Source organism: Peromyscus leucopus, chromosome X, assembly GCF_004664715.2.
Source record: "Peromyscus leucopus breed LL Stock chromosome X, UCI_PerLeu_2.1, whole genome shotgun sequence".
NCBI lineage: Eukaryota > Metazoa > Chordata > Mammalia > Rodentia > Cricetidae > Peromyscus > Peromyscus leucopus.
Genome location: NC_051083.1, coordinates 28,906,087 through 28,920,488, shown reverse-complemented (window position 1 = coordinate 28,920,488; position 14,402 = coordinate 28,906,087). Strand labels below are relative to the sequence as shown.

At 36.4% G+C, this 14,402-nt stretch overlaps 1 protein-coding gene across 3 annotated transcripts in view; it reads right to left on the bottom strand.

The window, feature by feature from the left end:
• The window catches only part of Glra2 (glycine receptor alpha 2), a 203,813-nt gene that overhangs the window by 164,315 nt on the left and 25,096 nt on the right, over nt 1–14,402 (bottom strand). The gene's annotated exons all lie outside the window — the stretch shown is intronic.

Sequence of the window (14,402 nt, the reverse complement as noted above, 5' to 3'; positions counted from 1 at the left end):
TCCCCCAATACTTTATGAGATAAGAAAATTCTGTTTCAAACCATCTATCTGATCATTGTTTTCCTCTGCATAAATACATTTCTCTTTACTTGACAAATTCTCATCAGTTGAGTACAAGCGACACCCTAGTTGGCTCTGTACCTAACCAGCCAGTAAGCTCTGAATGAAGAAGAGTTTGGCATGAGGCCTTCCTAAAATGCTGGTAGGAAAAAAGCGAGTCTTTCTTGGCCATACAATTCTTTCACAAATCTATTTTCTGCTAGTAAGAAATAAATTAGACAACAAGGGGCAAGACATGAGAATTCGTATGTGTCTGCTTTTTTCCCTCCTCTCGCCACAAAGAAATATTTCCTTTTATATCAGCTTATTGGATACATTTTATGAAACTTTATAAAGCAAAATAGAAAACAAATGATGAGAGAACAGGAATGTTTTTTTAAAAGTGTAAATCCATTCCAAAACACTCATTAAACTCACTTTACACTATTATAACATTTTAAAAAGGAACTTGGAATTTTAAACCTTGGTTGTCAAAGTATTATAAATTATCTATTTGTCTGGTCTATCCAATTGATTTGGAAACATTCAGAAGTTTGAGCCATATTATCATGTGTTTTGTTCTTCCTGCTAACTGACAGTGTGTGTGTGTGTGTGTGTGTGTTTCTGGAACCTAAAATACTTTTTAAACTATCATATCCTAAGCACATCAAGTTCAGAGGGTTGGAAAGATAGTGTAATAGGTAAATTGCTTTCCTGTGTGTCCAAGAACTCCTGTGTGTCCAAGTTCAATCTACAGAAACTGTTTTTAAAAATCCAGGTATATTGGCAAATGCTTGTAACCCTGGCACGAAGGAAACAGACAGGTGAACCCTTGGGATTCCCCGGGCAACTAGCTTTGACCTACTTTGTGAGTTGCATGACAGTGAGAGAGCCTGTCTCAACAAACATGGACTTGAACAACAGCACCCAACATTGTCCTCTGTCTACAACATTCGTGCAAACACATGCATGTGTACCTATCTACAGTGCCTTAATCTTCATAAGAGGCTTTCTTTCCTGCTCTCCTGAATACTTTACATTTCTTGATCCTTAGTATCTGGCCTTTTCAGTCTTGGGCATTTCATTTGAAGGTGCAATCATATTTACACATAAAAAGTTGGAAAGAAAAACCCGGGAAAAGTGAGCTATTGTAAAAGTAAGGTATTAACACATGCATGTAGTAAGAACTGACACATTGAAACCTCACTGTGTGCCAGTGAGTACTGTATGTCATCTCTCCGTGGGAAGGTAATATTCAGCTTGCACTTTACAGATGAGAAAACTGAGACATAAAAGTAGTTAGCTGTGCTGGTGAGTGTCAACTGTCCACTTGACACAACCTGGAATCACCTGGCAATAGAGCCACAGTGAAGAACTGTCTCCATTGGGTGGACCTTTGAGCATGTCTGTGATGGATTTTCTTGACTGCCTTAACTGATGTGGGAAGACCAACCCTATGTGTGGGTGATACCATCTTGTAGCAACCCTGAAAAAAAGATACAGAAGAAATGCTTTCTGCTCAATTGGCCTTCATTATTGTTTACTAATTATCTATATTATCTCTGCTTCTGCTGGTTCCTTCACTGATATGATGAGCAGCTTCCTCAGGCTTCCAAGGTGAACTGAAGACCAGTGGCTCTCCAGAAATCCTCTAGATTGTCACTGCCAGAGGGACTGTTGAAGCATCTAGCCTCATGAACTAAACAACTACTCAACCTCTCAGGTATGAGAAAGACATTGGTGGATTACTCCAACTGTACAGTACAGCCAATCTAATACATTCTCTCTTACTATATATGCATTTTATCATTTCTGTTCCTCTACAGAACCCTGGCATAAATTGATTTTCTCAAAGCCATAGCATTTATAACAAGCAGAAACTGTCTGATTTTAAGGATTCTTTTCTTTACTACAAGGGCAAAATTCCTGAAGCCAGTGGACATTTGTACTAATTGGTTTCTATCCTAATGATAGAAGGTACCCAAATACTAACATTTAATCCACAAATTCTTTGGGTTGAAGGATTTCTTAAGAATTTGCTTTTAAGGGTTATCCTACTATGTGCCAACACATTTGTTTTTAGTCCAATAATCTGATTAGACGTTTTGACTGTAAAGAACATGCTCTTAGATGCAGTCACCAATGAATTGACTATGCTCTGTAACATGTAGAATGAAAACATTAACCTCTCTGATGGATTTATCAGCACAGTGAGTTAGATGAGAATTAGACAAAAAACAGAATATAGCTATCTAACCTTTCTAATCACTCTCTTCCCTTAATTCTTCCCTTTATTTTTCCCATTCTCTCTTCTTACATTTTTGGTTGTGAGCCTAACCTTTAATGGCTGAGCCATCTCTCCAGTCCACATTCTCTGTTTTTTTTATATTTTTTTAAATTTTACAACAACATTCAGTTCAACATAATAGCCACAGATTCCCCTGTTCTCCCCCTCTCACCCCCCTCCCTCTCCCCCAGCCCACCCCCCATTCCCACCTCCTCCAGATCAAAGTCTCCCCCGATGACCGGGATCGACCTGGTAGACTCAGTCCAGGCATTTCCATTCCCCCCCTCCCAGACCGAGCCAAGTGTCCCTGCATAAGTCCCAGGATTCAAACAGCCAACTCATGCAACGAGCCCAGGACCCAGCACCAACGCACAGCTGCCTCCCAAACAGATCAAGCCAAATGACTGTCTCACCCGTTCAGGGGGCCTGATCCAGTTGGGGGCCCCTCAGCCTTTGGTTCATAGATCCTGTGCTTCCATTCATTTGGTTATTTGTCCCTGTGCTTTATCCAACCTTGGCTTCAACAATTTCGCTCATATAAACCCTCTTCTTTCTCACTAATTAGACTCCCAGTGCTCCACCAGGGGCCCAGCCGTGGATGTCTGCATCCAGATATCTCAGTCCTTGGATGGGGTTTATGGCACAACTATCAGGGTGTCTGGCCATCCCATCACCAGAGTAGGTCAGTTCCTGCCGTCTCTCGACCATTGCCAGCAGTCTTTTGCGGGGGTATCTTTGTGGATCTCTGTGGGCCTCCCTAGCTCTCTGCTTCCTCCCCTTCTCATGTGGTCTTCATTTACCATGGTCTCCTATTCCTTGTTCTCCCTCTCTTTTCTTGATCCAGCTAGGATCTCCCACTCTCTTTCCCTCAACCGTCGCCCTTCATTGTTCCCACTCATGACCAGGCTGTTCATGTAGATCTCATCCATTTCTCCGTTTTTAACTTCCTACTTTTTGTCCTTTCACTCACATTCCTCCTTTACTCTTTTCTATTATTTCTATGAGATTCAGCAATCTGACCCCACTTGAAAGGCATTGCCTTGACTCTGTAGATCACACTGGGCATTATTAATATTGCTGAAATATTAAATTTGCCTACTGATGTACATGAGATGCCATTCCATTTATTTATGCATTTGTTAATTTATAACAGTAGTATTTTGTATTTTCCAGTGTACAAACCTCCATAGTCTTGATTTAATGTGTACACAACAATTTTATTTTCTTAAATTTTAGTGAAAATGAACTTTTGTGGATAGGGTGTAAGTGTGTACTGGTGCAAACATACAAGTGTGTATGTCAGAGAACAGCCTTGGATGCCATTCCTTACACACTTTTCTCTTATTATTGGATTCAGGTTCTTCCCTTGGCCTGAACTTTACCAGGTAAGGCTAAACTAACTGGCCAAAAAAACTACCAGGAATTCACCCATCTCTGCCTCCCATCTCAGTATTTCTGGAATTACAAGTTCCTGAATGCCTGGGATTATAAGTGTATGTATGCCACTGCATATGACTTTAAACTAGCTCTGGGAACTGGAACTCAAGTCCTCATAATAACAAGACAAGCGTGTTACCAACTGAGTGAGTTACTGCTTTTGGCTTACTTTCCTTTTCAAATATTTCTTTTGAATTCTATAGAATATAGAACTATTTTTTGTGGTGATCTTAATGTTGAAATTTTCTTGAATGCATTAGTTCTAATAGCATTCATTCAGGTGCTTGGAAGGTTTTCTTTACATCTACTGTTATTCTTTGGGAATGGAGATAATTTTACTTCTTCATTTTGAACTTGAATACCATATTTTCATTTTTGTTGTTAAGTTGCTATTGATAAAACCTCCAACATCTTGTTGACTAGCAGTTATAGAACAGCAAATTGTGTTTTTCTCGATCATGGCAGAAAATCTTTCAGTTTTTTCCTCAGGGAAAGCTTACATTTAGATCATGTTGCTAACTGTAGTTTTTTTTTTTTTTTTGGTTTTTTCGAGACAGGGTTTCTCTGTGTAGCTTTGCGCCTTTCCTGGAGCTCACTTGGTAGCCCAGGCTGGCCTCGAACTCACAGAGATCCGCCTGGCTCTGCCTCCCGAGTGCTGGGATTAAAGGCGTGCGCCACCAACGCCCGGCTAACTAACTGTAGATTTTTATAAATGCCCTTCATCAAGTTGAAGACTGATTTTAATCCATAAATGATTTTGAATTCTACAAATGCATCAACTGAAATTATCTGTATCAAGTGAAATAATCATGAAACTCTTTTCTTCATTCTATTAATATATATTACTTTGAGTTTTATGTTGGGTCATTCATTTCCTATTTTTTGGAAGAATTTGAAATGAATTGGTGTCAACTCTTTACATATTTGATAGAATTCAAAAGACAAGCCATCTGGTCCTGAAGTTTCCTTTGTTGAGAAAGTTTTGATTAGCGTTTCAATCTTTTTATTTGTTGTATGTTTGTTGAGACTTTCTAGTCAATCCTGAATCCATTAGGTAATAAGTATGTTCTAGGCATTTTTAAGTTTCACCTAACTATGTAACTTGTTTTCAATCTTTAAACTATCTTCTCTTTCTGGAAGACCAACAGTGACTCCACTTAATTCTAATTTTCATTATTTGAATCATCTTCAGTTTTTCCTTTGTCAGCCTCTCTAAATGTTAGTTTGTTACTTCTTTTGAACCTAGAAAGACTCAACTTTTGGTTTTGGTATCCTTCCACTGTTTTTCTATTCTGTTTTTTTCCTTTTTTTTTTGTATGCCACTTTAGTATTAAATTCCTCTTCAGGGTTTGTGTATAGTTCTCCATTCTTTTTCTAATTGTTGAAGTATAAATATGGGTTATTAATTTTTAATATGGACATTTACATTAAAATTTGTTCTCTAAGCACTGCCTTCCTTGCACACTGTAATTAGATATATTCTGGGCTTTTTTATTTATGTCTTTTTTTAATTTAGATTCATGAATTGTTTAAAATTGTCTTCATTTCTAAAACCTGGTGAAATTTGCCATTTTCTGTGTATTACTAATCTCTAGTATTCCTACCCACACTGGTTGGAAAAGACATTTTTAATGTTTTCAAACATCAAAAATTTATTGAAACTTACTTTATTTTTTTAGGTTTAATTGAGGAAAGTATAATCTGCTGCTGTTGGTAGAGTGTTTTGTGTATGTCCATTATATTTAAAATTTTGTTCATGTTCTCTATTTCCTTATTGATCTCTCTGGGGTTTTTTTGGGGGGGGGGATTGAGACAGGGTTTCTCTGTATAGTTTTGATGCCAGTCCTGTAGCTTGCTCTATAATCCAGGCTGGCCTTGAACTCACAGAGATCTGCCTGGCTCTGCCTTCTGAGTGCTGGGAGTAAAGGTGTGAGCCACCACCGCCCAGCATACACTGTTTTCTATATTGAAAATGGTGCATTGAAATGTTTTTGTTATAGAAATGTTCATTTCTTCCATCAAGTCTACTGATGTGTGTTTCACATACTTTGGAATTCTTCTGCATGTTATTAAGAAGTTCAACAGGCCTGTGTGCTTTTAGACATAAATTAATGCTAACAACAGAGGTAATGAGCCAGTCAATATATAAACCATGAACTAAAGACCTGTGTTTAATCATTCTGTTTTGTTTACTTTGGGGGTAATGATAGGGTTGAGATCATTGTTATTTCAATGAGGGCATTGAATAGAATTGAAATAGAATCAGTTCAGTGGTGGTAAACGCTACGATTAGCAATACTTGTAGAGGGGCTAGAGAGAAAGCTAATCAGTTAAGAGCACTTGAAGACCTGGGTTCAGGTCCCAGCACCCACATCAGGAAGCACACAGCTACCTGTAACTCCAGCTCCAGGTGATACAATACCTACTTCTGTCCTCTGTGATCACTGCATTCACATGCATATCACACAATACACATACACGTGAATAAAAGTCAATAGAACATTAAATAATATCTTTTGAAAAGTTAACATTCAGATATATAATTGCATACATTTGGAATTGTTCTATCTTCTTGGTAAAATGACACTATTTTGAACATATGTCATGTTCTCTTCAAATATTCCTGTTTGTGCATAGTTACTTTCAAATAATCTTTGTTATATGAATTTATATGTATAATATAATTCACCAGAACTTTCTAAGGTAACAAGAAACATTATATAATTTTAAAATATCTATGCTATATTTTATTTAAAAGTAAGCATCAAGAAAAGACTTTGTATGACACAATTAGTCATTAATGCTTAGTTTTGTCCCAGATATTTTCCAACATCAATTTTGGGAGAAAGATTACTTGCAAGAAAAGAACAGTCTTTGAATTCCGAGATGAAAATGTCATGTTTTTCTCTCTTGTCACAAATAGACAAGTATGGCATTTTCATTTTTCATTTTATTTCTTGTAAATAATTTAACATGTCTTCAAGTATCACAATTGCTTTGGTACACGAGTCCCTGTATGGAAATGGAAAATTAAATGCTCCATATAGAAGTTAAATTCCCTGTGGAATAAGAAATTTTTTTTGTCTAACAGACTAATCATTGCTGTTGGCTCAAGAGATAAAGATTAACTAAATCACAGATGAATTAAAAAGATGTAGATATAAAGGTTAGAACTCTGATATCTGGAAACAAGTAAGTACTATTTTTTATAATGTTTTTATGTTACATGGTGTGCTGATGGTCATGAAAAAAAGGTCTTGGAAGATAGTAAGATTTCAAGGGGAATGTCTTGTCATAGTGGTGATCATGTGGTGATGAGAGATGTAAAGCATATAATTTGGAAGAAACTAAAATTGCAAAAGTTATCATACTTTAGAAATAATCCAAGCATTTTTAATAACTTAATTGAAATTTCACCATGAATTAACTATATACTATTGGTTATTCTATATATACTTTCATGAAGGACAAATTATTCAGAGGTAAAGAATAGCCTGGTTAGTTCATAAACCACTAGTTTAGGACCAGCTACATTGATAGACATGAGGAAATTTCCATTCAGTGTAATGAATTAACTCGTATGAAATGATGGCACACGTATGTTCTTCCCACTGATGGCTAACAGTTATCAATAGATTTTATACAAAGTTATAGTATGTGGACAGATAAGCACACGACTTTCTTTGATGGATCTCAGCAAATTTGAAAATGTTGGCAAATTGCTCCCATTGTATGTTGTAGATTTCTCCATGTCTTAAAGAAGAATAGGATGGGGTACACCATTTCATGTTGGGTGACCACTTTTGTTTTGAGGCATAGTCCATGTGGTCTTGATATACTGCCAAAGGTGGCCCCAAAAGAAAACAACCTTCTGTATGTGCTTTTCAATTACAAGCATGAACCACCGTGCCTGACTTTAGGGTGAATACTTTAAAGGAAAAAAAGTGCTATCAATAATACACAGGACCATCAAATCTGAACTAATTCTATCTTGAAAAAATGTAGACTTTGAATCATATTAATCAAAAGTGATTTGAAGTATGATGGCTACAAGTTTGTCATGTCTTCAGTGCTAGTTCTGATTATTAATTACGAGATGTTGACTGAAGAGATCACAGAAAATTTCTTAATTTGTTAACCTTTCTTTATCATAGGATTAGTGATAATAATTGTGAGATTTAGTAGTATTGTGTAGTGAGTACATATTTGTTCAATGAATAGTTGTTTCTCTTAATAATGGTAATGTTCATTATATTACTATAATTGTTACAACTTCCTCAAACTGTCGAACTCTATTTATTCAGGAAGTACATCACCCAAATCATTTATTTTATTTTTATGTATATGGGTATTTTTCTTGTATGTATGTGTGTGCACCACATGCATGTCTGATGCCCTGAGAAGATAGAAGAGAGCATCGGATCCCTTGGAACTGCAGTATGGATGCTTCTGAGCCACCTTGTAAGTGCTCAGATTGAACCTGGGTCTACTGCAAAAACAGTAAGTTTTCTTAATGGCTGGGATAACTCTCTAGTCCTTCTTCTCCATCCATAAATCATTTTAGTATAGAGTAAACTGAAATCTTAATACTATAATATAACAGCCTCTAATGCTAATATTTACTGAAATGTTGCTAATCTTATCATTTTTTCCTCTCTTTTTTCTGTAAACTCAGATTTTTTTTCAGCTTTACAGACCTTTTTGGCAAAAATTTACCACTCTCTACAGCTTTTTTGCTCCTAGAATTCTTTATCAATGTTGTGTCTGGAGAACCCATGTAACCATCATGGTTTTGAAATGATTTTGCTTATGTAGATCTCATCCACTTCTCTGTCATTGGGGAATCCCTGTGTCTTTCTTAGGGTCCTCTTTACTAGGTAGCCTCCATGGAGTTGTGAGTAGCTGTCTAGTCATCCTTTGTTTTACACCTAGTATCCACCTATGAGTGAGTACATACCATGATTATGGTTGACTTATATTTTTAATAATATGTGTCAACCTTGGTGTTACTGGCATGTGGGTATAGAGCATTCTTAGTTTTGGGGAGTTTTCCTGATCATTATAGAATGTTTAGCAGCATCCCTAGTCTCTATCAACTAGATACCAGAAGCACCTTACTCCTGGAAGAAATATGCCCTGGTATTTACATATGCTCCTCCAGGACAAACTCTCCCCCAGTTGAGAACCACTAAATTATAAAAATGAAGGTAACTATAGCAACCCATTGTGTGCTATGTGCTAATGAAGTGAGAGAATATTCTGCTTTACTAAACAAATGCTAGTGTTATAATTAAAATATTTCTCAGCCATATGACTTTCTCATGACAGTGTTTCTCTTTAAATGAAACTTATGAATTAGGAAGTGTCTATACACACTTTGGGTATAAAGTTAGTAAATCCCTCTTCAGGGCTCGGGATGCTATGAGGAAAAAGGGGCAGAAAAATTGTAAATACGAGAGAGTATGGATGACACCAAGAAAACAGTGACTTGCAGACACAGCAAGACTGACACACTTACGAGCTCACAGAGACTGTGGAAGCATGCAGAGGGCCTGCACAGGTTCAAGCCAGACAGGGTCCCAGTGCTGAGAGGGGCAAGTGGACACAAGCCCACATCCATAGCTAAGAAGCTATCTCCAATTGACATCTGCTTTACAAGGGAAAATTAGTTTTCTCTGATGGAGTCTCATTGGATATATAAACCACACTTAAAGCTAGGCCCCATGTCCAGCATAGATGACCAACACAAAATGAACTCAATGTATTTGCAGATATTTGTCAAATTTTGTTTTGTTTAGGGATTTTTGTCTTAATGGTCTTTTGCTTCTATATTATGATTTCTGATTTTGTGTTTCTATGGTGTGTGTATGTGTGTGTGTGTATGTGTGTGTGTGTGTGTGTGTGTGTGTGTATACTGTATTTGTGTCTGTAATTCCTGTGCTTTTTAAAAATATTTGTTAATTTGTTCTCTAAAGAGAAAGAAAATGGGTAAATCAGCAGGATCTGTGAGGAGTTGAGGGGTGATGATAAGAATGAGAAAAGTTATTTGCAATAAAAAGAACTGTTAGAAAACAAGGCAGTGGCATAAACCTCACACTTTGTTCATTATGAAATTAAATTCTAAATTAAATTGGCAGACATTTGTTGATATTGATGTATCTTATTCTTAGATACCGCCAGTCTCTCATAACATCAAGTATCTATTGAGTGCCCATTATATGTCATTACATTTGATCTTCTAGTTCTCATTTATAATTAGGTAGTGAATTGAGGAGCTAAATTTGAGAAATCCAAGCATTAATGATGAGTCAAAAGCAATTTGCAAAAAAATCTCTTGAATCATTCTGTGAGAAATGTCAGCTGAAACAAGAAAAATAGCATGCTCCAAACGAAGCAACTCCAAGGGATGTTTCTCATACAAGTAAAGTGTTGCCTTTTTGTTTATTGCAAGATCATAGTGACCATAAAGTGACTATTAATATTTGGGGAGATTCAGAGTACTTTGTTTGTTGTACAAGGTCCATTTCTTGTTTTTAAGATCTTAGAATCAAAATGGAACCTTTAGGCTTAATTGGTAGGTGTAATCTACATATATTTATATTTATGTCATAATAAAATGTCATCTGCCAGAGAAGTGCTGAAAAACATAAGGTTCCTTCTGTCTTGGGATTGTTTCAGATAAGAAGTGAAGATCCATTTGCCCTGAGAAGAAGGCAAGTTTAAATGCCATTTTAAATCAGTGTAGAAATAAGGGGACCTGAGAATTTCTCATGAACTCAAATGACATTTCCCTTCATTTTAGGAAGTTACACAAATAGAATTAAACATCACTCTCTTTTGTTAATTGAATTCCCTACTACTTTGAAAAATGAATAGCAAGTTCATCAACTTGTCAAGTCTCACAAATTGAAAATAGATTTTTGGTATTCATAATTTGTACAGAAGAAAGTGCACTGTCCTTTGCATGATAATAATCATTCATGGATATGATCCATGCACAGACACACATTTGCTTCCATATTTGCTGCTCTCATTCTTTTAAATCTAATGATACTTTATTAATTAATTTTTTTATTATTTGATGTGACTATCATATTTCTTGGTACTTCCCAAATGCTGGATGCTTTTCTATGTTGTGCTATTCTCTATTTTATTTTCTATTTCTCTAAGTTTTTCTAGTATATTCTCTACAGGTCATGGCTTGTATTTGACTCATTGGTATGCTCCCCTAAGTACTCAATATAGTTTTGATCACATAGTAGGCACTAAATAATGTATGTTATTGACCAAAAGTATGAGGCTTTGTGTGAGAAAACAAGAGCTGTATTTATCTCTTCACCTTCAAAGGGTAATTCACTGAAAAGGTAATCCTCATAGCTTAGTGGTGCATCAAGTGCTTAGCATATGTGCAGTTTCCTAAGTTCAATTTTTATCCCTCCTCACCACAAGTAATTCATTTAAATCAATGGAGTTGTCTAAGCCTATGAGATCACAGGAGAACTCTATGTTGTCTCTGCAAAGCCTTCGACAGAATGAAGGAATTATGACAAAGCATGAGAATCACCAATGGGAAACATGAAAATGTGCTCCTCCTTTGAAGCCTCTATTGAGCTTCTCTGAGGTGGTGTGGTGATATTTTATTTGGGCTGAAATATGGTGATATTTTATTTGTGCTTTGATAAATAAAGCTTGCCTGGAGAATCAGAGGAAAAAGAAAGCCATTATAAGTAAACAAAGAAGTCAGGCAGTGGTAGCACACGCCCTTAATCCAGTCACTTAGCAGGTAGGATCTCTGTGTGTTCAAGGGCACACTAGGGAAGAGAGCCAAGCGTGGTGACACAGGCCTTTAATCCCAGTACCAACCATAGACACCTAGAGGTCTGTACAAACAGACAGAAAGTGACAGAGCTGTGTAGGAAGAGGAAGTGAGGTAGCTGGGCTAAGAGAGCCAATGAGAAGGCAGAAAAAAAGGCATATAAAGCCTGGGTAGACAGGAAGTTGCTCCATTTGGAAGCTTCGGAGTTGCTGAGGTAAGGTTGGCTGGTGGCTTTCCCTATTTCCCTGATCTCTAAGGCTTTTACCCCTATATTTGGCTCCATGTTTTTTATTTGATAAGACTATTTAGAAATTAGTCTACAAGGTGGGGATTAGCAAACTTCATGACTGTTGCCCTCTCCACCATGGAATACCATTAAGGAGTCGTTCAAGTCATGAAAGCTGGGTTTAATACCATTGCTCTACTATACACTATTTGTGTGACTACTTAATTTGGAAGCTAATTACTCTGGGCTCCAGTTTCCTGTGTTTTGAAAGATAAAATATCTTCTCTTTACCAAATTCTCAGTTTTGCTGGGAGAAGAGAACAAGATCCTGTGCATGAAATGTTAGCTATTTCTCTTCTTGTCCCTTCTCCTACCACAGAAGGACCTTCTTGAGAAACACTGAGATTTTCTATTGCTGCAGTAATATAACCCTGAATGTGCCCTATCTAGGCTGAGATTTTCCCTTTATTTGACAATAAGTTGTTTTCTCTGCTCTGAATTTTTATTTCCCTCACTTCTCACAGTGTTAAGGGAATGACTTGGAATTTTAAAGAGTATATACTGTAGAGAAAAACATCTGATCACTCCTAGTGGGTTTTATATTATTAAATCTAATAGTCATTAATATTGAGAAAAATTCCCTTTAATGAACAACTATGCATTTTCTGTATCAAACATCCTTTTACCCTTTACTGTACTTCTATGTAAATACAACCAGCAGGAATGCAAACTATCTCTTGGATATGCAAATCTTGTTCTGTAAATTCTTCAGTAACTTCTTTCTCCCACTGTGGGAGGGGGAAGTCTTACCTTCCTTTCCACATTGATTTCACTATTCTTGTTCTGCTCCCTTTCTTTGGAATTTCTTTTGAGCTGGCAGCGCCAATTCTTTGGTTTCATAATTGACTGATAAATTAACTACTTTTAATATGTTTTGATTTTATATATGTAATAGAGTCATAGATTTACATGATTTTGTAAATTTGCCTTTGAATGTAAAATTTTCCAAACAGAGACCATCACTCTTTGGGAGGCTGAGGCTCAGAGCCAGGCTTTGGAAGCTTGAAGACCTAAATTCTGTTTGAGACCATTGCACTGCTAGGCAACACACCACCCTCTATTTAGCTGTCAAATGAAATCATACAGCACCATGTCTGCCAATGAACAGGATCTAAGCTTTATTTCCCTCTTCTGTTTCTCTGTGCTTCCACAAATGGAGACCTGTTTTCTCCTTTGGCATCATGCACCATTTCTCTGAGTGTGATAAGATCACCACTGCACTGTTGAGAAACAGGTTTTCTGTGTCAGCAGATCTAAAAATAGAAGTCAGAGTTCCTGGTATGTACTCTTTTCTTTTAACAACTAGGACTGCTGCTTTGGAATCACAGTGGCTGTCATGTTTACAAGTGCTCACATTTGACTAATGGGTCCCTAGCACTTAGGGAGCATAGCATTTACAGGTCTTAGCTCACATTACACTCTGCTTCTCTCTAATTTGGTCTAATTAAAAGGGCATTTACTGGATTCTTATGTATAGAATGATTATTTTTCCTTAAGTCAAGGATTGAAGTGAAAGTAGTTTATTATGAATGTAAATAATAGCCTGAATAGGAAATGAATAAGTGAGACTGAGTAGAAAAGGCAGGCAGACAAGGAAAGATGAGTTAATATGTTCATTTTTCTCTGATAGCAAATGAAGCCATTTTTCTGTGAGCAACTTTAGAAGCCATTATAGACATACTCCTGAACTATTATCTCCAAGGAAGAAGTAGTTTGGGTACTTTACATCAGTTCCCATTGCTCACAGAATGAAAGGTCTCTTCAGAGTCTTTAATTTATCTTCACTTATCCAACACAAGGATGTAGCTTAGGTTAGAGAAGGCCCTAGTGCAGTGGTTCTCAACCTGTGGGTTGCATACCCTTTGGCAAACCTCTATCTCCAAAAAATTTACATTACTATTCATAACAGTAGCAAAAGTACATTTATGAAGTAACAATAAAAATAATTTTATGGTTGGGGGTCACCACAACATGAGGGACTGTATTAAAGGGTCACAGCATTAGGAAGGTTGAAAACCACTGCCCTACAGCAAACAATGCAGTTCCTACCCTTTGGAAGTCAAGTTGCACACTAATGTAGTAAGGGATTAGAGACATGAATGAAATACTAAAACTGTAACCTATAAGGCTCTGAGAACACCAAAATAGATAGAACACCTGCATTCAGTTAACTCATAATTTGTGATATGATGGCATGAATCAGACTAGAATGTAATATGATAATTAGAATGTTGTTTGAAAAGAAAATATCAATGGAATCAGTGAATATGTGATTGAAAATGGAAAGGAGATTAGCATAGCTCTTTCTATGTAGGGGAGAGGGATATATATATATATATATATATATATATATATATATATATATATATACCAAATGTAACCAGTAATTGAAGTCTGGATACGCATTATTTGTCTTTATTTTATACTCTCTGTCAAATTTGGAGCATCTCAATTTTGTATAATTAGAGATACTTACAGTGATAAAAAAATCTAAATCCTGATATGATATACTTGTATCTTCAACACAATATGATGTG